We start from the raw sequence: 22,847 nt of genomic DNA, 5'->3' as shown, positions 1-22,847 counted from the left end.
TTCCCTTGCTCAGTGACTTTGTAGTGGAACAAAAGGTGTGCAAGGGGGAAAGCAACGAGTACAGGAGCTACAGCGATTGACCAGCACTCACCCAGTCGGATCAGATAGTCAGTCAGTGGTTAGCTCCGCACCAACGGCAGTTCACCAACTGCTTTGACGCAGCAATGAGCTGTTGCAGTATTTGCAGCTATCGTCCATCGCTAATACAGTTTTTCTGCAAGGGTTCTACTTCTGTCATGCGATGGAGAGTGAAAACTTGCTGCTGCATTGGCCGGGAATCGAACCCGGGCCTCCCGCGTGGCAGGCGAGAATTCTACCACTGAACCACCAATGCTTGACGAACTGACCAATTGTGGACTGACACGGCGTCAGGATGAACTTGACTTGTTTGCAGCAAACGCAATTTTGCCAAGACCAGAAGTAGTGGCTCAGAAAATGCAATTGAGCTGGGCGACTTTAGTCAGGATGGCCGAGCGGTCTAAGGCGCTGCGTTCAGGTCGCAGTCTCCCCTGGAGGCGTGGGTTCGAATCCCACTTCTGACAAAAGCCTTTTAGCTTGACTTTGGACCCTGTAATGCAAACTCCACATGCATCGATAGGCCAAGAATTTGCCCTTAGTTGGTGAGTGGCTGGCTGGCTGTCTGTCATGTCACACAGTACAAGTTTAGCAGAGCAGGAGGAAGTGTATCACTCACAGCTCAGTGACCACTCTATATTTAAAAAGTGTCCTCTGTTGCCTAAGTAAAAGCCATTTCTGCATTGGCCGGGAATCGAACCCGGACCCAGGAGCTACAGCGATTGACCAGCACTCACCCAGTCGGATCAGATAGTCAGTCAGTGGTTAGCTCCGCACCAACGGCAGTTCACCAACTGCTTTGTTGCGTGACGCAGCAATGAGTTGTTGCAGTATTTGCAACTATCGTCCATCACTAATACAGTTTTTTTGCAAGGGTTCTACTTCTGTCATGCGATGGAGAGTGAAAACTTGCTGCTGCATTGGCCGGGAATCGAACCCGGGCCTCCCACACCCACATGGCCGGCGAGAATTCTACTACTGAACCACCACTGCTCGATTACTGACTGAAATAGGCAATGATAGGCTGCCAATGTGAAGACATCTGCTAGTTGGCCAATTTATAGTCCGTTTATTTCACACTTTAACCAAGACTTGTAGTGGTTGGGTGTTATGGCAGGGGGATTTCGCAATCCACCCAAAAGTTAAGAAGGTATTAGGGTCCTTTTTAAGAAACAGCTGATCATGTTGCAGCCTGTTGCGTATTCTGTTATGTTTACTTCAGACATGAACTTTTCCTCCCTAATGTCAGCCTCCCAGTTAATTTGTCCTGGAATATAACCCAGAAACTTTTTTTGAGATAAAGACTGATGAAACAATGAGGGAATGAGGGATTGCATTGAGTTACATAAGATTGTGGAGTCTAGCCACAACGTGATGTCATGACTTCACGTCTGGAAGGAAGTCTAAAATCTCAAAGATATGCTTTGCTAGGCACTCTGGGCCTTATATTGTGTGAACTGGCACTTAAGCTGCATCACTTAACAAGTGAAAGTGTGTTGATTTTTGAACAAAAAATTCATTTGTCTTCATTCACAACACAGCTTTTTCTTATTGAGAAAAATCCATAGAAGAAATTTGATTAGAAATCTGCCAAGATGATCCTGAGTTGACTTACAAAATGACCTACAAAAAGACGTGTTTGTTCTATATTTGGTACAGTATTGCCGTGTCTGTTACTGTAATGTGATTACTGGTAAAGTCAGACACACAAATATATTCAGCTCCTTACAGATGTGTGTATGTGTGTACTTGTATTGCTATCATTGTGAAAACCAGTTTGAGTTTTATACCTTAGACGTGATTTTAGGAAAGTGAGGACATTTTCGAAAATGGAATTGGTTTTGGGGAGAAATTTACAATTGCGTTTAGATTCAGTTTAGGGCTAGGGTTAGAATTAGGCACTTCGTTAGTGATGGTTAAGATTAGGGTTAGGGGATAAGTTAGGACATTTTTGGAAAATGGGGACCAGTCCTCACTTTTGGACACCGTCAAAGGGCTGCTTGAGGATTCAGAATTAGATTTTATGGAGAAAGTTAGACTCGGGTTTAGATTCAGTTTGGGGTTAGGATTAGGCATTTATTGTGATGGTTAAGGTTAGGGGCCTAGAAATATTTTGTCAGTGACAACTAAGATAGCTATACAAATGCGCATGTGTGTGTAAGTGTGTGTATGCAGACTCCTGGCTGGTACATACAGTGCATCTGCAGGGAACTGGAAACATTTCCTGAGGGATTTGCTGCCAATTGTTTTCTTTTTAATGCTTAAATCACATCATCCCCTTTGCATGTTGCAATATTGCTTTTATTTATGAGATTAGACACATCTTACATTATGTGTATCCCACAGTTTGCAGTACTTTAACCATCAAGCTGCTTTGCTATTTGGAAAAACAACAGGGGAATGCATTTAATGATTTAATCTCTAACATACAATGGAATTAAAGAGCTCAATGATTAACACTGCTATACCCTGACAATGAATTCAAAAGTAACCCGCTCCTGCATTTTTAGAATGCAGGCTCAAATTGTATTTTTTCTGGATACATTTTTCAATTATCTCCCACAAAGCTGCCCCTGTATTTTCTTTTCTTTGGGTAAACACATGTATTGAGGGACTTGGTTGCTAGCAGGGGCTCCACTTAGGTATGGAGACATCTTCTATGTCTATAAAAAACAAAGAGCAGTGAACCACTCAACAGAACAAGCACCTTTTCTACAGAAATACCCAAATAATGAGATCTGTTCATGACTTGATGACTAGATGAATAGACTCTGAAAACTATAGAGGATTTTGTTTGAAGCTGCATTTTTACTCTGAGAGGAAAGAATCTGCTTTATTTTTGAAGTTCTTGGAGACGCTAATCTTAAGCCATCCTCACATATGAACTCTGGATGCTGTTTCTAGAATCAGGTCCAGAGTTGCCCTTTCACACATGTAGAACACAGCAGGAGATTGTCCATGTCAGACATGTTCTCACCTCCTGGAAATACTACTAATAGTTTAGGTTAGGGGTGCAGGAGGCAGGACATGACGCAAAAAGTACACAGCAGTTGTAATTCAGTGTTTTTAAGTTTTAAATCACAAATAAAATGGATTTTAATTTAAAAAGAAATCACAGGAAGCCCTTTCTCCCATTGTTCTCTCATTGCTGTTGTCACAAATGGGTTTAATTGGATAATATACAGACTCTAAACTGGGGAGCTGACATGATAAAGTCCATTTAATAGCCAATTCAACTGATTCAAACGTTTGTGTTCCCACATACAGCTACATATAATGTCTAGAAAATGTCTGAGTTGCAGTACATGTAATGTGCATATAAAGCTTGTAATTTGGCCTCATGCTTGAGACCTTCAGGACATGATACGGGGGAAGTTGGGTATCCAATCAGAGCCTTCCCCTGCTGTGAGTGACATTCTCCCACTGAGAAGTCCTGGCTCCCTGTGCTCACTGACCTACCTGGCATTTCACTCTGAAAAGCACCACCAATGTCACTTTTTAGCATCAGGCCACCTCCCACACTGTGCAGCCATCACAGCAGCAATGCAGCTCCCAAATGTCTTCACAGCACCAAACACGGAACCACAAAACAGTAGAAATGTGTGTGATGGCTTAGACCGACCGGTTTCAAAGCTTCATCACAAATTCTGTTTGTTTCTGTAATTTCCTGCTACACATCATCATTTTTTTTCTCTTGCTGTCTCTGTACATTAATCAAGTGGAGTCAATAAGATCGGGACAGCTTAATGTCTTATGCTGAAGCTGGAACCTTCAGAAGACCTCAGAAGACCTTAATTTCCCCCATTCACATTTTACCATTAGGTTTACACAAGATGATACCTCTATATATCTAAGTAATGTGCCCCTTATATTACAATGCAGACAGTTAAGGTGTAGAGGTCAGCGTGGTGAATGGGCATGCACGCAAAAGAGAACAGTTAGTGTTCTATCATACACCAATATGTCATTTTTACATGTCACCATGACCTTTCCATAATCTACTGTAGTTGCTATTTCCAGGTATTGGCAAAATTTGAAGTGGTATTTAAGAAAATATTGCCATTTAATGTTAAAATGCTATCTTTGAACGTAATCCATGGTTTCATAATCATCCAAAATCTGTGTTCTGTCTGGTAATAGAGTTGTTTCAATTCATATACAGTGAGCTAGAAGGACATTTAGAAGGACAAGGAACTGTAACACAATCAGAGAGAGAATTATCTGGAGTGCTCTTCACCTGTAGAGAACTTCTTAGCATCATTCAGCTCATTATTTTTTTACAGCCTAAAATTCCACTGTTTCCATTAAGTCTCACCTCTACTATCAACCTTGTTTTCCAGCAGCAAGTCGCCATTTTCAGTGAAAAAGTTAGGATACACCAACTGTACATTACCTGACCACAAAGTTAGCGAATAGCATGTAAACACAGTGGAACATTTAACAGTTTAAGAGTTAGATATTTTCAACAGGATGTGGTGGATCAGTGTTTGGGGGTAACACGTTACAAAGTAATCCAAGTAGTCTAACACGTTACTTTTGTGAAGCAGCGAGTAACCTAACACGTTAAATCCTCAATTTAAGTATTCAGTTGTTAAGTTACGTTTTCAAAAAGGTATTCCTGTAGCTACCTTATTGCCACAAGAAAAGAAAATCTGTCATGAATTCGCACTATTACTACTTTTTTGGCAGGCAGGCACCTGACTACGTGCTACGGTTATATCACTGCGTGCGTGTGCGGCAGCTCAGCAAGTAAGATGGCAGAAGGGACAGCATTCACTTTGTGGAAATATTTGCATTACTTTGAATTTGTGGGAGGAAATAAGGGCAAGAACATTCCAGTAACATACAATTTGTGCCCGGGTAACAAGAGCCTGTTGGCCTGTTGCAGTGATGTAGGGATTTGTGTGAAAAGCCCTAATGTAGTTTATAACTTGTATGTGAGCATATGTTTGAGAAACTACTTTAGTACAATAAAGAGCTGTAAATGGGACATTGTGTCTGTCAATCTGCTGTCATTGCTCTCAAATTATGGAAAAAATCAATTAATGCAGCTTTATATTCCTTTCATCTATATCTCATAGTCAGGCATATTTTCCTGCCACTAGGGGCCACCCTGGAGCACAAACACAAATACTTCTGTTCATGATTTACTGTAATGAAAATGCTCATATGGACCTAAAATTATAAACTACCTGTCCAAAACATCATCAAACAATTTTACTCAATTCTCAGCTATTTTCATACTTCTGGTGTCTGGTGGAAGGGGTGGGGGTATTGGGGTTAATAGGTGCTTTGCTTGCAGGAGAGGGAAGGCCATTTATTTCCCACTGTTTCATCTAAACAATTGTTCGCCAGTGGTAATCACTGCAGACTTCGGGGTGGCTGCCACGCTTGGCTTGCCTAATAGGATCCGGAGGAGTAGCGTTTGGGTGGCAGGCAGACATGCTGCCACTTATATAAGACAGAGGAAGAACACTGATTCCTTCTATAGTATCTGACTGCCTGTCTAACCCACATACACGCTGACACATCATCTGTTTACACAAACCTCAGTCATTTTTCACACCTGGTCTTTAAGGTGGAGCCTCCATATTGTCATTAACAGGTGATCAAATCAGATGTGTGTGTTTACACAGCAGAATCACTTTCTGTCATTACTGATTTCTCTTTATTGTAAAACATACTGTCTGACAGGTCTGGAGAAGCTAGTTAAATACAAAGAAAACACATTGTCTTCATCAGAGAGCTCTGATGAAGGCAAATAGCTGAAAGTAAGAGCGGTTTTACTGCTGTCTTTAATGCTGCTTTTCCCCATACCACATTGCTAGAACTGTTATATACCACTGACAATCTGATAGTCAGGCAAAATGCTACTTTAATCTGTCTGATTCTCACATTTTCTACAAAAGAGCACAAGGAAATAACTGAAGTCCTCTATTTTTCAAGAGCCAGTAATTATCCATCTCTTTTTTAACATACACTTTGATTATGACACTTTTAAGTGGCAAAACCTGTGGGGTGGGAGCACCTGTGCACTGCAAAATGTATGTTTGATTGAAAAGGCTAAAACATGCCACAATGTGTGTATGTGTGAACATAAGAGACACATCCACCTTGGGAAACAATCTAAACTCATGGACCACTTATTAAATAATGAACCTATTATGTCATGGCCTTCACCAGCAGATACGCTTTGTTCAGTTGTAGATGTTCAAACTATTATTCCAAACACTTTTTAAGCTTCTTGTCAATGCTGGCTTTCTTGACCTTGGAAAACAGCATAGTACAAGTGTGTAAGTGAACTTTGAGTGGATATTGCTTTGTCATCTGTCAAATGTAAATGTAAAAAGAAAAAGGTACTGGTGCTCTTTTAAAGCCAACTCAAAGATTTATAAGTTAGGCATCCTCCACTGGTAGTATTCAAATCAGACACTGTGGCAGACAGCAATGCACACTGGTCTTATTATTTCCAAAACAAAAACATATACCATATGAATCACTTTAAAGATGCTACACTGTACACATATAAACTTTGAGAGTGTAATTTTGTTACATCAAGTCCAACAGAAATTACATTGCATGATTTTCGCTGAGACGTGTACTTGTGCTGTGTTCAACATTGAGGAAAAAATCAGAAACCAAAAGGGAGAAATGTATATTTTTTTTGGGGCTCCCACTGTTTCCCATAAATAGACCAATGTGTGGCGCTGCGCCACAGAATCAACACCGAGCGCCACGAATTCATTCTGGGGTTTTTTTTTTTTTTGTTAAACGCGATTTTGAAATATAAATATTGTTCCGTTCATTAATCTCCGCATAGCACTCTTTCTCCCTGTTATTCTCGTACACACACACACACTATCTGGAGCGAGCAAGCAAGAGCACGCACTAGAGAGTGACTGCGCGCGCGCGTGTGTGTGACTATTAATACAGCGTCCTGATAGATCTGTGTTGCTGCTTATTAGACCAATCGCACCAAAGTCTTGTTAAGTGTAGGAGCAGTTCACACTACATAAAACTAGAAAGTGTTCGCTGCATCCTGCCGAGGGCGGCACGAAGCGCGCGTGCGCACGTATTATTTTGATAATCGATTAATCAGACGATTATTTTTTCGATTAATCAATGAATTAATCACGCGCACAAAAAAACGATCGGTTTTCGTCGCTTTTGCGCGTCATATCAATGATATAATGTCACTGTGTGGATCATTAACCTTTTTGCAGTGTGCTCCCTGGTTATAGTTAGTGAACTAACAGCTTCTACCTGCTCAGATCTCACAGTCAGCAGTAGGAGATGAGGAGAGCAGCAGCTAGTAGCTATGTATGGAAGCCTAATGATGGAAAAAATAAAACTGGTATCTACAAAAATATATTTATTTATTGTTCCAACAGCTCAGGTCGATTGAACAACAGAAAATACCTCTTTTTGTGTAGCATACATGTGTATGTTATTTTGTTAAAGGTATCAGACATTAACATTTAGTTGTTTTGTTTAAATTATTATTTATAATTTAATATTACTTTAACAACTCAGGGACATCCAAGCAGCAACATGTTGTTTGAGCACTTTTTTGCATTGTCAATTTGAAATAATGTTTTTTTTTTTAATGAAGGGGTGGAAATTTAAAAAATATTTTTTTATCCGATTCATTGATTAATCGAAAAAATAATCGACTGATTAATCTATTATCAAAATAATCTTTAGTTGCAGCCCTATTATTTTTTCAAAATGTTCTTCCGGGGGAGCATACCCCCGGACCCCCCTAGTGATGCTAGGTTACCGACACACATCACAAGGTCTCCGTACAACCCTGCACCACACATTGCTACCTGGTCTGTGGGAAACACTGGCTCCCTATCTTTGCATTGATTATGAACTGCATTGAGTTAACAATTCATTAACAACTAACCAAATATTGCTTGTTCTTCAACTTGTTTCCATATAGCAAATCAAATATTTGTACAAAGCAGTAATGTCAGTGTTGGATTGGTCACACTGAGCCTAACAGCATCCTGCTACACAACAAAAAACGCAATACAATAACCCACATAAGCTTTCCTGCTAAACTCTCCTTTTCTAACAAAACAGCCTGTAAACATACCTGCAAAACTCACCTCTAATCTGTCAGCTGGTGTGGTCCTTACTCTTTAGTTCCACTGCTAACAACACACTGTCTGCACATTGCCTGACTTGTAGCTACAGTACAAGTTTACCTCGTTTCTTTTCCATATGGTGTGACATCACTACATTGGCAGCCTGCCCGCTTCTGTCAATCAAACACAGACACTGGCACACCTTCCAGCTGGCTGAGTCAAAAAAAATGAGCATTCCTGATGTTTCCCTAAGGACCTTTAATCTTATATAATAAGAAATTGACATTACTTGTGGCTGCAAAAAATTACTAACTAACTCTAACTTCAGTTTCAATATTTAGAAAGAAAAAATTAAGCAAAAACACAAAATGGACTGATAGACCTTAGAGCAGTTTGGTGATAATTTACATCTGGTCTGGAATTCATTCTGACCATAGAATAATTTGCCTTTAGTCTTAACTCAGAAACATTTATCATAGAGTTTTTCAGAGCAAAAAGCTTTTTCTTTAGATTAGGAATATTGTTGAGCGGAATATCAGTGGAACCTTTCATCTCCATGCCTTGCAGTTTATTTTATTTATTTATATTATGTATAATTCATTTATTTTGTATACTGCTGCAATATAAGACATAAGAATATAAGACAATATGCGAAAGGATAGTGTTAGATCATAGAGACACTAAGACAACAAAACAGTTCACATTGAACTGAGAGGCTGAGTTTGAACAGTTTTGACATGTAGAGCTGGCTGAAGACTTGTAAAGGGGAAGACTAGTGAGTAACAAACAAAGGGGAAAAGAAACAACATAGAGAGAATAACAAATAAAGGCAATAATAATAATTAAAGCTGAAAGCAGCACTTCACGAGTCAGAGGTGGCAGCTGTCATGGTACGACTACTGAAGGATGGTTGACACAAGGGCTGGGCGATAAAACCAAAATCTTTTTGTTTTCAGACCTATAATTCGATTGTTTGGTCCAGAGCAGGCAATAAATTGTTACAATGTAGCACACAGACTTTGGTACAGTTCGGTTTCACATGCGCATATTTCAAAATGAACCAAAATACGTAATGGTTGAGCTGGCTACTCCTCTTAGGTCATAGGTCACTTTGGTTTTTATCTTCCGGTCATAGATAAACACACCACTTTCGAGTTTCACAATAGAACGACATCGTCGTGGGGTGAACTTGTGTCTGGTCCTTATATATAACATTGTTTGTATTAGTCATTTTTGGCAAACGATACATTTAGAAAACAAGGCGCAACTGTGACTGGAAAATAATGTCATGATGCACTGGTGTCGCCGAAGATGCATTGCAAGTCACTTCATATAGAAGAGGTGCACTCATCTTCTGAATGGGTACCTGCTCATCAGCCTCATTATGTTCCTAAGATCAGCTTGCTTTCTCACCACCGGAACCGCACCAGAGTTCACCAGTTGGTGCAGATCGAGACCACCTCTTTTTGGTGGTTTTTCGACCGATTCATTTGGTGTGGACCTGAGTGCGATTGTTGCATTCTGACGAATGCAAAGGAACCGAAACAAGGGGGCAAACGAACTGCGGTTCAATTAAAACGCACTAATTGCTGTTAGTGTGAAAACGCCCTTATATTCACTCATTTTAACTTAGTTCAGCCATGCTAATTTGCAGTATGGTGAACAGCGCTCATGCACAGTGAAGCCCACAACTGTGTCTCATTGATGGCTTGTAGATCAGTTGTTTTAGGTGTGCTTCAGTGAATGCACTCAAGGCTATTGTTGATTGCATGGTCCATTCCAGTTGTACTCAGAAGTCAGAATTTCCGAGTTCCCAGTTGAACCAAATTTCCACTGGAACGCTCCTTGAAGTCGGATTTCCGACTCAGAAAGGTGGATCAACCTCACCACCCCTGACCTCAAAACCCAGGATGGATGGACAGGTAATATCCTGCTTATTAGCACTTTTTGTCTTAAAATACAATGAAATACGTCTTTATTTTGTGTTTTTAACAAATCAAACTCGGGTGTGACATCATACCAATCTCTGACTTCCAACTTTCGAGGCACAACGTTATAACAACAATTAAGATATCATCGTAGACAATATATATCGCACACCTCTAGTTGACACATATTTTCATGGATATACATTTTCATGAATATTGGACATATCATGTAAGAAATAACTTCCTGTGTCCAGTGTTCACATCTGAGTGGTCATTTCCAGCTGCCTGCCCACCTTCCTGTCTTACAGTAATAAACTCATTGTGTATACAGACGTGAATCCTCCCTGCTCTACCCGATTCTCATTTCCCTTTTCCACTTGTGTCTTATCCGTTTGAACAGAAACCTCCGTGTCAAGCATCTTAACCTGAATGGGAAAAGCAATCCACCTTATTACCGCCTGCAGTGGCTTTGAGCTACAACACGACATCTTGGCTGTTTGAGAATTGAGAAAAAAAAGGAAATGTTAGAGAATAGATCTGCTGGGACATCGAGCGCATAGAGACAGTCTGATTTATTTTTCCTTCGGGTGAATTTTCCTCATATTACAAAACAAGCCGACTTGCTTCAAAATCTAAAAAAGCGAGTAGAGGCGCTGAAGTCACAGAGAAGTGTAAACTTTTAGAAATACAGTCACATGTTCACCTCCAGATAGCCTCCCCAGATTATACAACAACACACACGCAATAATCAGATGATGTGGCTATACAAAAAACTTCTTAAATCATCCAAATGTCAAGTGTGTGTCAAAACACATCAGGCACCATCAGACTGCTGGGAGATTTCTCAGACGGGCGGATGATGAAAGAAGCTGAGTCGGGAGGAAGTAGCAGCTCATTTAGATTGAGTTCAGAGGATTAAGATGTTGAGAGAGGATGCAGTTGTTAAATATCTGGTATTATGGCTCCTTTTCTTACTGATTTTTATATACAGAATATATTTTAAACATATTTGTGACATTTTATTAGGGCTGGGCGATATGGACAAAATCAAATACCTCGCTATCGATATTGCAAATATATTGTAGAAATGACTGTGGATGCTTTCACAAAATATTTACACTATGACATGTATGATGAATAATCATGGGTAATGTGGATATAATGACAAAGTGGGTAAAAGGTACATAACAGAACAGCTAGAACAATCTGGTAAGTTCAGAAAATTATATACTTAACTGTAATGCCGCCTTTAAAACCAGGAAAAGACAACACTTATGCTGTATCACGATATTACGATATCCAAAATCTAAGACGATATCTTGTCTCATATTACAATTAGGGCCGGGACTCGATTAAAAAATTAATCTAATTAATTAGAGGCTTTGTAATTAATTAATCGAAATTAATCACATTTTAATTGCATTTAAATATTTGACCTGAGAACAGTAAGTAATTATTTTCACATGGATTTTTAGTATACCATTGAATAATGATTGAATACATAAGCTTAAGCAAGTTTATTTTTGTTCAAGTCCAACAGACCAGTGCAATTTTTGCCATTAAGTGTAGCAATAGCATATTTAGAAATATAGTACATTTCAGAAATTAGCTAGCTACTACACTAGCGTCCACGCTAGCTGCTATATGTTTTGCATTGAGGTGATACTTGAGGCTCGATGTGCTGCGAATTGTGCACATGTGATATGCGAATTCCTTGTTGCATAGCTTGCACACAACCATGCTCTTATCCACACTTCCATCCACGGGGCCAACCAAAGCGGTCTCATCAGCTACTTTGTTCATGTTCACTGTGGTTTGTTGTTGTCTGAACTACGCTAGTTGGTGCTCCAGTATAATAGGTCCGCCTGAAACTCATCCAGTGAGAAACATTCCGCGGTGCAAAACATAAGTGTGATTAAAATGCGTCAATTTTTTTAACGCCTTAATTATTGTGTAATTAATAAATCTTAATTAACGCGTTAAAATCCCGGCCCTAATTACAATATCAATATAATATGAATATATTGCCCAGCACTACAATTTAATTCACCAAAGGTTGTTTAAATGCCTCTAAATCCATCTTTCCTTACAGCCGAGATTACTCTCTGTCCTCCAGCAGACTGTTTCAGAATCTATTTACATAAAATCTGCATTTTCAATGACCGCCTACTCTGATTGGCTGCAGGTGGTGCCAATTGGAATACTACCTAATGAATAATGCAAGTTCCTTTTACGCAGCATCTTTACCAAGAGGGATAGCTACAGCTGGAGACATAAGACATTATATAGCAACTATGAAGCAGAGACTGATTCTGAATGAAGTGAAGAAGCTGCTCCTACACAGGTGAGATTTCAGCAGGATGTTTCACAACAGTGAGATTGTGTCTAAGTTTCCTAACAAAATAAAAGTTGTTTTTTCAAATGCAGAAGGAGGTCACAGGCTTAACTGTAGCACAGAATTACAGTGTTGGGGAGTAACTAGTTCCATGTAACAAAATACAAAATATTTGTAAGTGTAATCCGTTACAGTAACTGAGAAACAATGTGTAACTAAATTACAGTTACTGATTAAAATGTTGACGATTACAAAGGAGGTTACATCTGAAGTCACACCTTTAAGATTTTGCTCATTTTTTAATATTGATCATGTTACTGAATACATATATTGCTGTTTTTTATTCTTTGAAATCAATATTTGTTATATTTAGTAAATAAATCATGACATGGGCTTATTTGGAGCACACATGGACTTAAATGGTGTCACAGTACCAATTAAGCTCCATGACAGACTTTTGACTTTTTTTCATCAAATATCTTTATTTTATATTCCAAAATCTACATTAACTAATGAATACATTTTCAAATGAGAGATAACTGTTGCTTTATAATAAATGATCTCTCTTATAAATCATGTCAGTATCCAGTGGCGGCTGGTTACAAAAATGTTTGGGGGGGCACAGTTTGATGGTTGGTGTTCCTAGGGTAAGTGTCAAACAAACCGTAGCACCACTTCATACCGCAGCAAAAAAATAAAAATAAGAGGAAAACCAATCTAAAAACAACACAACACACTATAATGTCCCCTGGTTTGTCCCAGTATGATATCTCAGACCCACAGAGAGAGGAACAAAAAATTATAACTAGACATGATAAAATGCCCATTACACTCACATCACCTAAAGATACCAGCAGTTAAAGCAGAGTTACCAATAAGGTAATATACTTAAAAAGAGACACACCACCTATATTTTAGTTATGGTGTCTTCAGTCCTGATTTCACTGTAATCTGTTAGTTGTTGCAATACCTAAACATGACAATAGATGGCGCATTGAGCACTATACACTGCTGTGATTAAGCATAACTTATTTAACTTCTTATTATAATACTGAAATGAACCCCAAATTAACTGTAATAGTCAAAATTACTTCCATCATTTCTTATCCTGCTTTTATGCATTTTAGTTTTTTACACTTCATAGTTATGTCTTTTATAAAGTATTTTTAACACTTTACAATATTAATAACAGGAATGCAGCAACTACCTGATCTTTTGTTTGTCCTGTTGGAGCTGCTGGATGCAGCCACTGACTGAATCTATGTTCCTCTTCTGGAGCTTGGCATAGCGGAGGTCCACATGTGGCCAGATGTGGCTAGTTGCAGACAGGGCTCAGCAATGCTAAGTCTGCTAAAAACACCTTAGCTCCATGCTATTGTCTCGATGGCTGCAGCTTTCTGTTTGCATTTTTTCAGAGAGATGTTTTAGGTCTCGTTCCCCTGTCGTTGTCCACAACGTTTCGGTGCTGACACTTTGAAACAGCAAACAGATAAAGCAATAAAAGGAATAACTCACACTGCATCCAGCTAGCCAGCTCCGTTTATCATAACAGCAGCGGGAGAAGCTCCAGGTCTCAGCTCCTGCATCACCTGCGGCTGCTGAAGCCGGTCCGGTCCAAACTGCTTTATCCTTTTTCTCTCTTCAAGTGAAAGTCTTGTGAAAGTATGTTTTTGTAGAGAAATAACCAAATAATCTTCTTTAATTTCCGCGGCACCACTATAACGTCATATCTCCTGAAACTAACGTCAGCAGGAGTTTGAGTGACAGCAGCTGACGGGAGGGCGTGAATGACAGCCGGAACTGTCCAATCACAGTAGATTAAAAAACATGAACCAACAACAATTCGCTGCCAATAAAAGTGGGCGTGCCCAAGGCGCACTGAGCTGCGCCCCATGGGAAAACTGAAGGAGGCCAATGAGAGAGCAGCTTCATTTTACAAGCAAATACTTTTTATTTCATAATTATTTAACATTATCTAATTAATTCATATTTAATATGTTTAAGTAGACTTTCTCTAGATATTTGGAGAGGGCAGCGCCGCAGCACCCCGCATTAACCAGCCGCCACTGTCAGTATCCATGAAAAACAGCTGAACTTAGATTCTGGTGCTTAATGGGAACACTTACCCTAACAGCTGAAAACATTGGTTAGAACATTAGAGAAGTCAGCAAAAAGTCATCAAATGTAATAAGTTACATTATTTTGATTAAGTCATTGAAATAGTTACATTACTTATTACATTTTAAATAGAATAACTAGTCATCTGTAACCCATTACATTTCCAAAGTAACCTTCCAAACCCTGCAGATATATTATATTCCTTTATCTGAGTATGAGCGCGCTTGTTTTAAAACCTCATCCAAAGTTTGAGGATGAAAAAGTAGGACTGTGGTGTACTGAATCTCATTAAGCAGACAGCTGGCACAAAACAACCACTTGCTGATAACGGAGGGAAGATTGTCTCCAAAAAAATTAATTTCAGTATTCCTGATGGAAATGTTCCATCCTCTATAAAGGCTGTAAAGACTTTGTAGCTATTGAACAACACTTCCACTGTGCTGCTTTGCTAATCATCCAGCTGAAATGCAAACTCTAACTACAGAAGTTACAGCAGGAGTAAGGGCTCACGCTAAAGCTTCCTGCATTTTTGATTTGACTTTCTGCTGTGATGTACTGACTGGTTTAGTTTAGTTTAGTTTAGTTTAGTTTAGTCATTAAACTCAAATACACATGTATAAATATCATAAATCATATGTCCTTGTTCCATGTCTTTCATCTCCATTAGAAATAGTGATAAACCAAAAGGGAAAAATAATGAAAGTAAAAATATAAATAAATAAAGAAGTTTCTGACTGAAAAGGTGTCAGCTGAAGCATTTGCTTATAATAACAACCCTTTATCTATAGAGAGATAGACATATTTCCTTATATATGCATGATTATATAGCAACGTTCTTATATATATATAAAGTAGTACAAAATCTATGCAGTGTATTACACACTGTCAATTCTCTTTCAAGTATATTCTTATAAGTGACTCATTTAACTGATGAACGATCATTGGAATTTGGAACAGCCTCTGGATACAGTCTGGAAACATCTGATCTTAACTTCATACATGAACTGTGCAATTTTATACATAAACTGTGCAATTCCACTTCAACGCTGATCACTCTTGCTCGCAAATTTCAAAATATCAAATAACCTAAAAAGACAGAGGAGACAGAATTGAGTAATTTTACAGCCCACCATCACTCTGATCCACAACAAAGTTTTCCTCAATACCAGCCCTGAAGATGAGACAGAATAACAAGATCATCACGATGCAGCAGCACAACATCACAGTTAGAGTCTGCCCTCAAAATCATACAGACGGTTTCTGTGACCAGAGATGTTTGACTCAGAAATCACCCTCAAAGCCACTGGAACTGTCAGGCTAGTTCAACTTCATATTAAAGGCAAAATCACTTTTTTTGTTGACTAACTGAATAACAACAATTAGCAAAATTAGTGAGCCAGGATTTTTGATTAGAGAAATTAATTTTACAGCATTAGACACCAATTAGCTCAACAGGGAAAGAAAACCACACTACAACAATAGATAGAAGCCAGGAGAAGTGAGAGGAGTGTTTGCTGTCCACATATCATTTACATGTATTATGATATTGTAAGATGACATTTCTTTTTGTAAAGAATTGCTTTGACGAATACATTATTTTGGTATTGGTCGGATGTTTTACAGAATTTGAATAATATTTTAATGATTTGATAAATATATTATTTATACATTTATAAAGAACTACTTTTTAGTCTGTAGTTTGTCTGTAGTGTTAACTTTAGTTTAGATAGGGTGGAGTGATACGCTTTACAGTGAAGTCATGTATCAAGTTAAGTGCCACTTGTCACTTTTTCAGGCGGACATTAAAAGTACACAAGTTGCTCTGAAGTAGCTGTCATTGTGCTGTTTCTTACTCACAACCCCAAGTAGATTTAATTAAGGTGATGCTAACATACACCCAACATTACAATATTAGAACTTGCCGTTGTCAGCAGGAGCCAAATCAGCCAAAAACAAAACAAAACATTAAAGATGTATTAATTAATTTTTTTATTGTTGTTTTTTGGCCAGTTGGGGGCAGCAGAATGACATATCTTTATAGTACAAAGTTGATATAAGTAATGTGTTAGCAAACCGTTTTACATTTACACCTTCAGGAAATAAGAAGAAACATAAGTGTCCAAATATTCCCTCTCCTCTAAGCTTTGTTTTGGTCTCAACCAATTCCTGTGAAAGAATATCTTACTCTATCTTACTCTTGAGCATCTACTGTAACATCTTCACTAGTTGGTTGACCAAACCAGATAGTTTTCTGTTTGCTGCTGGCCAGGTAGAGGTACAGTGACTTTATCAGAGCTGTTTCACTGAAAACAGCTGTCTTCTGCTGGAAGGTTAATGAGCAGTGAGACTGATGCAAACAATGAGCTGATTGATGCTAAAAGTCTCCAAACAGCTGAGGGAACCTGCAATTAACTTCAACTAACTGTTGAACCTTCCCTGAAACCCTGAACTCCTCCCAACACTCACTCACACACTTACCCCAGGACTAAGTGCAATATATATGCTACTGCTGCACTTTACTGTATGTATTTATCTGTAATATATACATACATATATCTATCTATCTATCTCAAGTAACACAATCTCACATTACATATAGTCATTTGATCCCCTGTCTGTAGTATAAATATATACATGTGTGCAGCTTTAATTCATTATAACTTTAACAAACTTACAGAAGCGTAAAATGAACCTGTCATATTAAAAGTGTTTCCTATCATACTTTCATACTTTTGACCTATGCAGGGTTTTGAACAGAGGATCTGTAATAATCAGTGTGTACTCACTCAGATTTACTCCTGGTTCATCTCAGGAGGTGAAATTTAATAAAACTATGAAAAGCCAAACATGTATTCAAAGTAATAATGCAGCAGCAGAATCAGTGCACCTTCAAATAAGCCAAAAGTTAAAATAACCAAAGACTTTTTGATCAATTTGAAACAAACAATCTTCATCTTTTTTGCCTTTTTTTGACACATTGCTTCTTTTCTGGTGGGTTACCAACACTTACAGATGAGTGGAATACACAGTCATATCTGTATGTGTGTACGATATGAACAAAACAGACACACACTCCTAAAAACATAACTCTGTAGCACTGCTAGAGGTTGACAACTCCACAGGGAACCTTTAAGATGTCTTGTTGTTGTCATCTAGTGTCCCAGAAACAAGTGCCATCACATGACCACTTAAATTTCATGTTTACTCTACACACAGTGGCTCAGTCTAATAAAGGGAGTCATGCTTCCACCTAAAAAACTGAGCAGCGGAAAGCTGAAACTCATCTATCTGTGGGTGTTTTTCTTCGACAGAGCACATAATGAAAAGCAGGAACTCTCATCAGCATGCAGACTGTCTCATGACTGACAGTCTGACAGTGCAGGAGGTGCACAGGTGTCACTAACAATGCTAATGACTGCGTGTTGCCAGTGTCCCAGCATGCCAAGATAGACCTTTTTCTCACTGCAGACATTTTTGACTTGTCATAGGAGGTAGGCGTTAATGATGACTCTGTTCCCCTCAAGTGCCACTGAACCATCATGCACTGTACCAGGGTCATCAATTTATACAAACTAAAAGGGATTTAACAGTATTCAATGTTTTGACATGTCAAACTGTCTGCTGTGTAATAATAAAAATGAATAAATATGAGATATTTCTTGACCCCAGAAATTATTTATAAATATAAAAGATTAAGCTCTCAGTGTTGCAGGAATTGTGCTGAAAGGCGTGCAGATTATTTACATATATATTAATTATGCAAATTAATAAACACATTTAGGCTGGAAACATTTAAGTTTGTAGAACATGTTTCTTTTTTATTATTCTGGGAAAACTTCCAACTGGATTAAGTCAAGATGAGAATGATTTATTTAGAATCCTGAGACTGACAGCACTGAAACTTTTTTTTTTTTTTAAAGGAAAAAAAAACACCACACCCCCAGATTTAATAAGATGGGAAAATAAGATCCAAGGAGTATCATTCAAGGAGAAAGTGACTCACAAAATAAGAAATCTAGAAGATGTGTTTGACAAAGGGTGAACTTTGGATGATTGGAAATTAAAACTACATCATCCAAATGAATCAGAAGGTTATTTACCAGCATGTCCTCTCTCTCCAAATGTATTCATATTTATTTAAAGGTTTAATGAACAGGGACAATGCACATTATTAAACATTTTGACAAATGTAAACATGCCAGAATTAGCCAAAAGGCTATTTTACATCTGCTGTCCCTGGACTGATGTTAAGTAGATGAAAAGATTTAGTTTTAAGCATACAAGTAATACATTAAAAAATAAGAAGACTAAATCTAAATAAAGATTAAAATGCAGAAAACAATGCAAAAATCCACATATACACACGCAAGCTAACAAAGACTCAGCTCAAACAGCAGACAGTTGCAACAGACAAAAACAAGAACAACTTTAAGCAGCAACACCAACATCAACTAAATTGATTACACAAGACACAATAACAAACTAGCAGGCCACAAGCAAGCAGGACATAGACAATAGACACATTATAAAAAGCCATGCACAAAAGCAACAATAATGCTAGACAATGAATAAACTGACAGACAACATGACGGATGGCATCAGAAAGCACTGACAGGCAGAGCAGCAAACGTGGAGGAAAACTAAGCACTAAAATTTAATGTTGACAGCTTTGACCACTAATTAACCACTTTAAAAAAAAAAATGTTTAAAAGCAGCATTTGCAAGATTTCTAATGTGAGTTGGAATGGAGTTCCACTCACGAGCAGCCCTGATTGAAAATGCAGACGGGTTAAAAGCACTTTTTCTAAACGGGACAACACAGTCTCCTCTAGCTGCACTCTGTGTAGATGTTGATGGCATTTTTATAAACTGACTCAATACAGGAGGAGCAAGTCCATGTGTGATTTTGTACATAAGACAGGAGTGTGAATATTTAATCAAGTTTTCCCAGTGTAACAACTTGTATTTCAATAAAATATGGCAGTGATTGGATTTCCTGTCCAGCACTTTGAGAGTTTTTTTTATATAGAGAAAGTAGAGGTTTAAGAGCAGTGTTGCTAGCTGGAGACCAGATTGTCAGACAATATGTTATGTGGGAGAAGATCATTGAGTGCATGTTCATTAGTGCAGCCTTAGTTGACATGCAACTGCGGACATGTCTGAAATTTTCCAAATTGAATTTAATGCACTTGGAAACTTTTTTGATATGTTCTTTAAAGGTGAGATTATCATCTATGAGCAATCCAAGGTATTTAAAATCTGAAACAACACGTAGTCGCTCCCCTTCTACAACCACATCAGGCTCTGCACAGTGAGTTTTAGTTTTACTAAAAAACATACACACTGTTTCAGAGACATGTACTGGATATCTGACTGCTTCCTGTAATTAGTGTGTACACACATGCATATGCAGTATATAAGTCTGTGTTCTGCCACATGCCTCAAAGCACTTGGGGGGGGGGGGGGGGGGGCTCTTTCATACCATCAGCCATCAGACTTATTTTATTATTAGCATTTTTCAAGAACAATTTTGAATTTCCCCCTAGGGGGATCATTAAAGTTACCCTACCCGATGTATGTGAATGTATTTAATGTACATAAATGTGTGTTTTAATTTGTTGTTTATTATTAGTTCAGCGCTTATATTTTTCAGTAGTTTCTCATTTTGATTATAATATATATTTATAAGGGAGTACATGTGAAATTTATTTATTTATAAATAAAGTATAAAAAATGTCTACTGTGAAGAAGATCTGTATCTGACACACCTGACTGCAACCATTACTAATGTTATTAATTACACCTGCATTCATCAAGTCAACATGCCCTCCATGAGAGAAGCCTGTTGAGTCATTGTTACTGAATAATAATCTCTCTCTCTCTCTCTCTCTCTCTCTCTCTCTCTCTCTCTCTCTCTCTCTCTCTCTCTCTCTCTCTCTCTCTCTCTCTCTCTCTCTCTCTCTCTCTCTCTATCTCTCTCTCTCTCTCTCTCTCTCTCCCCCCCCCCCCTCTCTCTCTCCTGTACTCACAGCTGATGTACGAATGATCAGCAGTGAGGAATCTTCTGGGCCCCACTGAGCCAACCCCATTCTGTCAGTGTCAGGGAGTCGAAACAGCCCCCCTCTCTAACCCCTCTGGACTGGCAGAGTCAGGGGACACAGGGGACCAGGAGCAGCTTGTCACAATCAGAAGCTTCAGGCTGTGTTAGCCTATAGGCATGAAGCAGGACATGGAAATGCTTTTGTCAGAGGAGAAGCCATGGCCATTATTTACACGACAGTACCACTGAGCCCCTGGTGGCTGTGACTCTAATTCTCTTTTTATTTTTGTAACAAATCTTGTCCATGAAGCTGAAACTGAAACAAAACATTAAAGTTATGAGCCATAAAACCCCAAAACAATAAGCTGAAACGCTAAAATGATCTGTAGAGCTGAGAGAAACTGCAGAGCGCCATAATAATTCTCTGTGGGTTCATCACCACAAGCAACACTCATATTCACACATTCATATTTTACATAGTCTAGTACATAAGTATTATTGCAACTTTAATGCTGATGCACACTGAGTCCATTAGGTTTTCATGCTGCTTAAAACAAGTTCTGGACTCACTAAATCTTGACAGGCAATAGATGATGGTGAGTTTCACTGACTGTACAATCCTAATGTATTTAATTCATGTACATTACATCTTTAAAGCAACTCTAAAAGTTTTTCATTACACAAAATGACATGTACACAGCATTATGAAGCTTTTTACTGTAATGTTTAGACATTTATTTCAGATTAGAGGAAGGTCATGGTTTTAGTTAGTATATAGTAAATGTAGTAGTTAAATGTCTTCAGTGATGCACATGAATGTAGCCATGGCCGGATCTATAATACAGGCAATCTGGGTAAGTGCCCAGGGGCCCTTGAGCAGAAAGGGGCCCCCCATGATGAGAAAAAAAAAAAAACGTGTGTGCTTTTTTTCTCTTTTTGTCAGATTTTACAGAAATACAACACATGGCATGACCCATTATTTTGATATTGATAATTATTGTTGCTGCTGGAAACCTAGTATGTCCAAAACTAAATATGGACAACAATGCAATTATACAGTTGAAATAAAGTAAAAGTTATTTTCAAGAAAATTAAGTCTCATGATTGACTCTTCTATTTGTCAATTTGAATGATTGGCAAGTGATGATTGGTTAGCAGGCCACATTACACTGTGGTCAGGTTGTATTGATGAGTGTGTGGAGAAAATTCAACTAGTGTAAAGTGGACAGCGCCGGCAGTAACCAAAAGCCCAGCAGGGCACATGAGGAGCCCCTAGGGTTACTAATCCAGCCTTGAATGTAGAACCTCATTCATTAAAAATAATCCAGGCAGCAATTATCAATACAACAAACAATTGAGTGAATTATATAAATGTAATTTCAGGAAACTGATTGGCAAGAAGCAGCAGAAAAACAAGGATTTACCTCCTCTGTTCTTGCATGTATAGATTCTGACTTTTAACACATACAACTTAGCAGGTAAAGTGATACTGCAGCATAAACTTTGTGTGTAAATGTAAGTTGATGTGTAATGGGAGTCGGGCGGGGATGTGGAGGTTCATCAAATGCTGCTTAGGACCATAAAAAAGCTTTAGCCAGGCCTGAACTATACAACTTATTAAGTAGCTGTATATTTATTAAACTGCTGTTGTAATACTGGAGTCATTTATCAAGACAATTTTTAAATGAAGAGTGGCAAACATGAGTGTTTTCCTGAAAATATACTTGATTTAAATTCATTTTGGTGCATGTTTGCCTTCAAAAAGAGGGTCAGACTTTCTTTAGCTTATAGCAGGAGGGAAAAAGGATAATAATGCAAAATAAAACAGTTCCTCAGCCTTTTGACTTCATATCACAGAATCAGCCTCTGCATCTGACACCAGGAAGGAAACATTCAGACTGCACAATCTGCAGTCTAACATCTCTCAGCTCATCTCTTATTTCCTTTGCTGCATCTCCATGGTTTTTCTAGTGTTTGAAAACTTAAAATTGTATGTGGTATGTCCAAATAAAATTATACATCCACTTTTAAGTGTAGTATTTATTAAACATATATTGAGCTCTAAAATACTTCTATATAGATTTTGAGTATATGTATAGTAAATATAGCAAGTTCATACACATTTTATGTTTTTTAAGTCAGCCCACTATATGATAGCTTACTCTTATAAGTTATTCCATAAACAGTCCTACAACAGCCCTCTATTCATGTTAGGGTTAGGGTTGGAGTTATTAGATTGTGCTTGAACCATGAGTAAT

At 38.2% G+C, this 22,847-nt stretch overlaps 1 protein-coding gene across 1 annotated transcript in view; it reads right to left on the bottom strand.

Moving 5' to 3' along the window:
* LOC133978152 (copine-9-like) overlaps positions 1-22,847 on the bottom strand; it is a 240,085-nt gene that overhangs the window by 216,621 nt on the left and 617 nt on the right. The gene's annotated exons all lie outside the window — the stretch shown is intronic.

The sequence above is a fragment of the Scomber scombrus genome, chromosome 3 (assembly GCF_963691925.1).
Source record: "Scomber scombrus chromosome 3, fScoSco1.1, whole genome shotgun sequence".
Lineage (NCBI taxonomy): Eukaryota > Metazoa > Chordata > Actinopteri > Scombriformes > Scombridae > Scomber > Scomber scombrus.
This window is presented reverse-complemented; position numbering and strand designations above follow the sequence as displayed.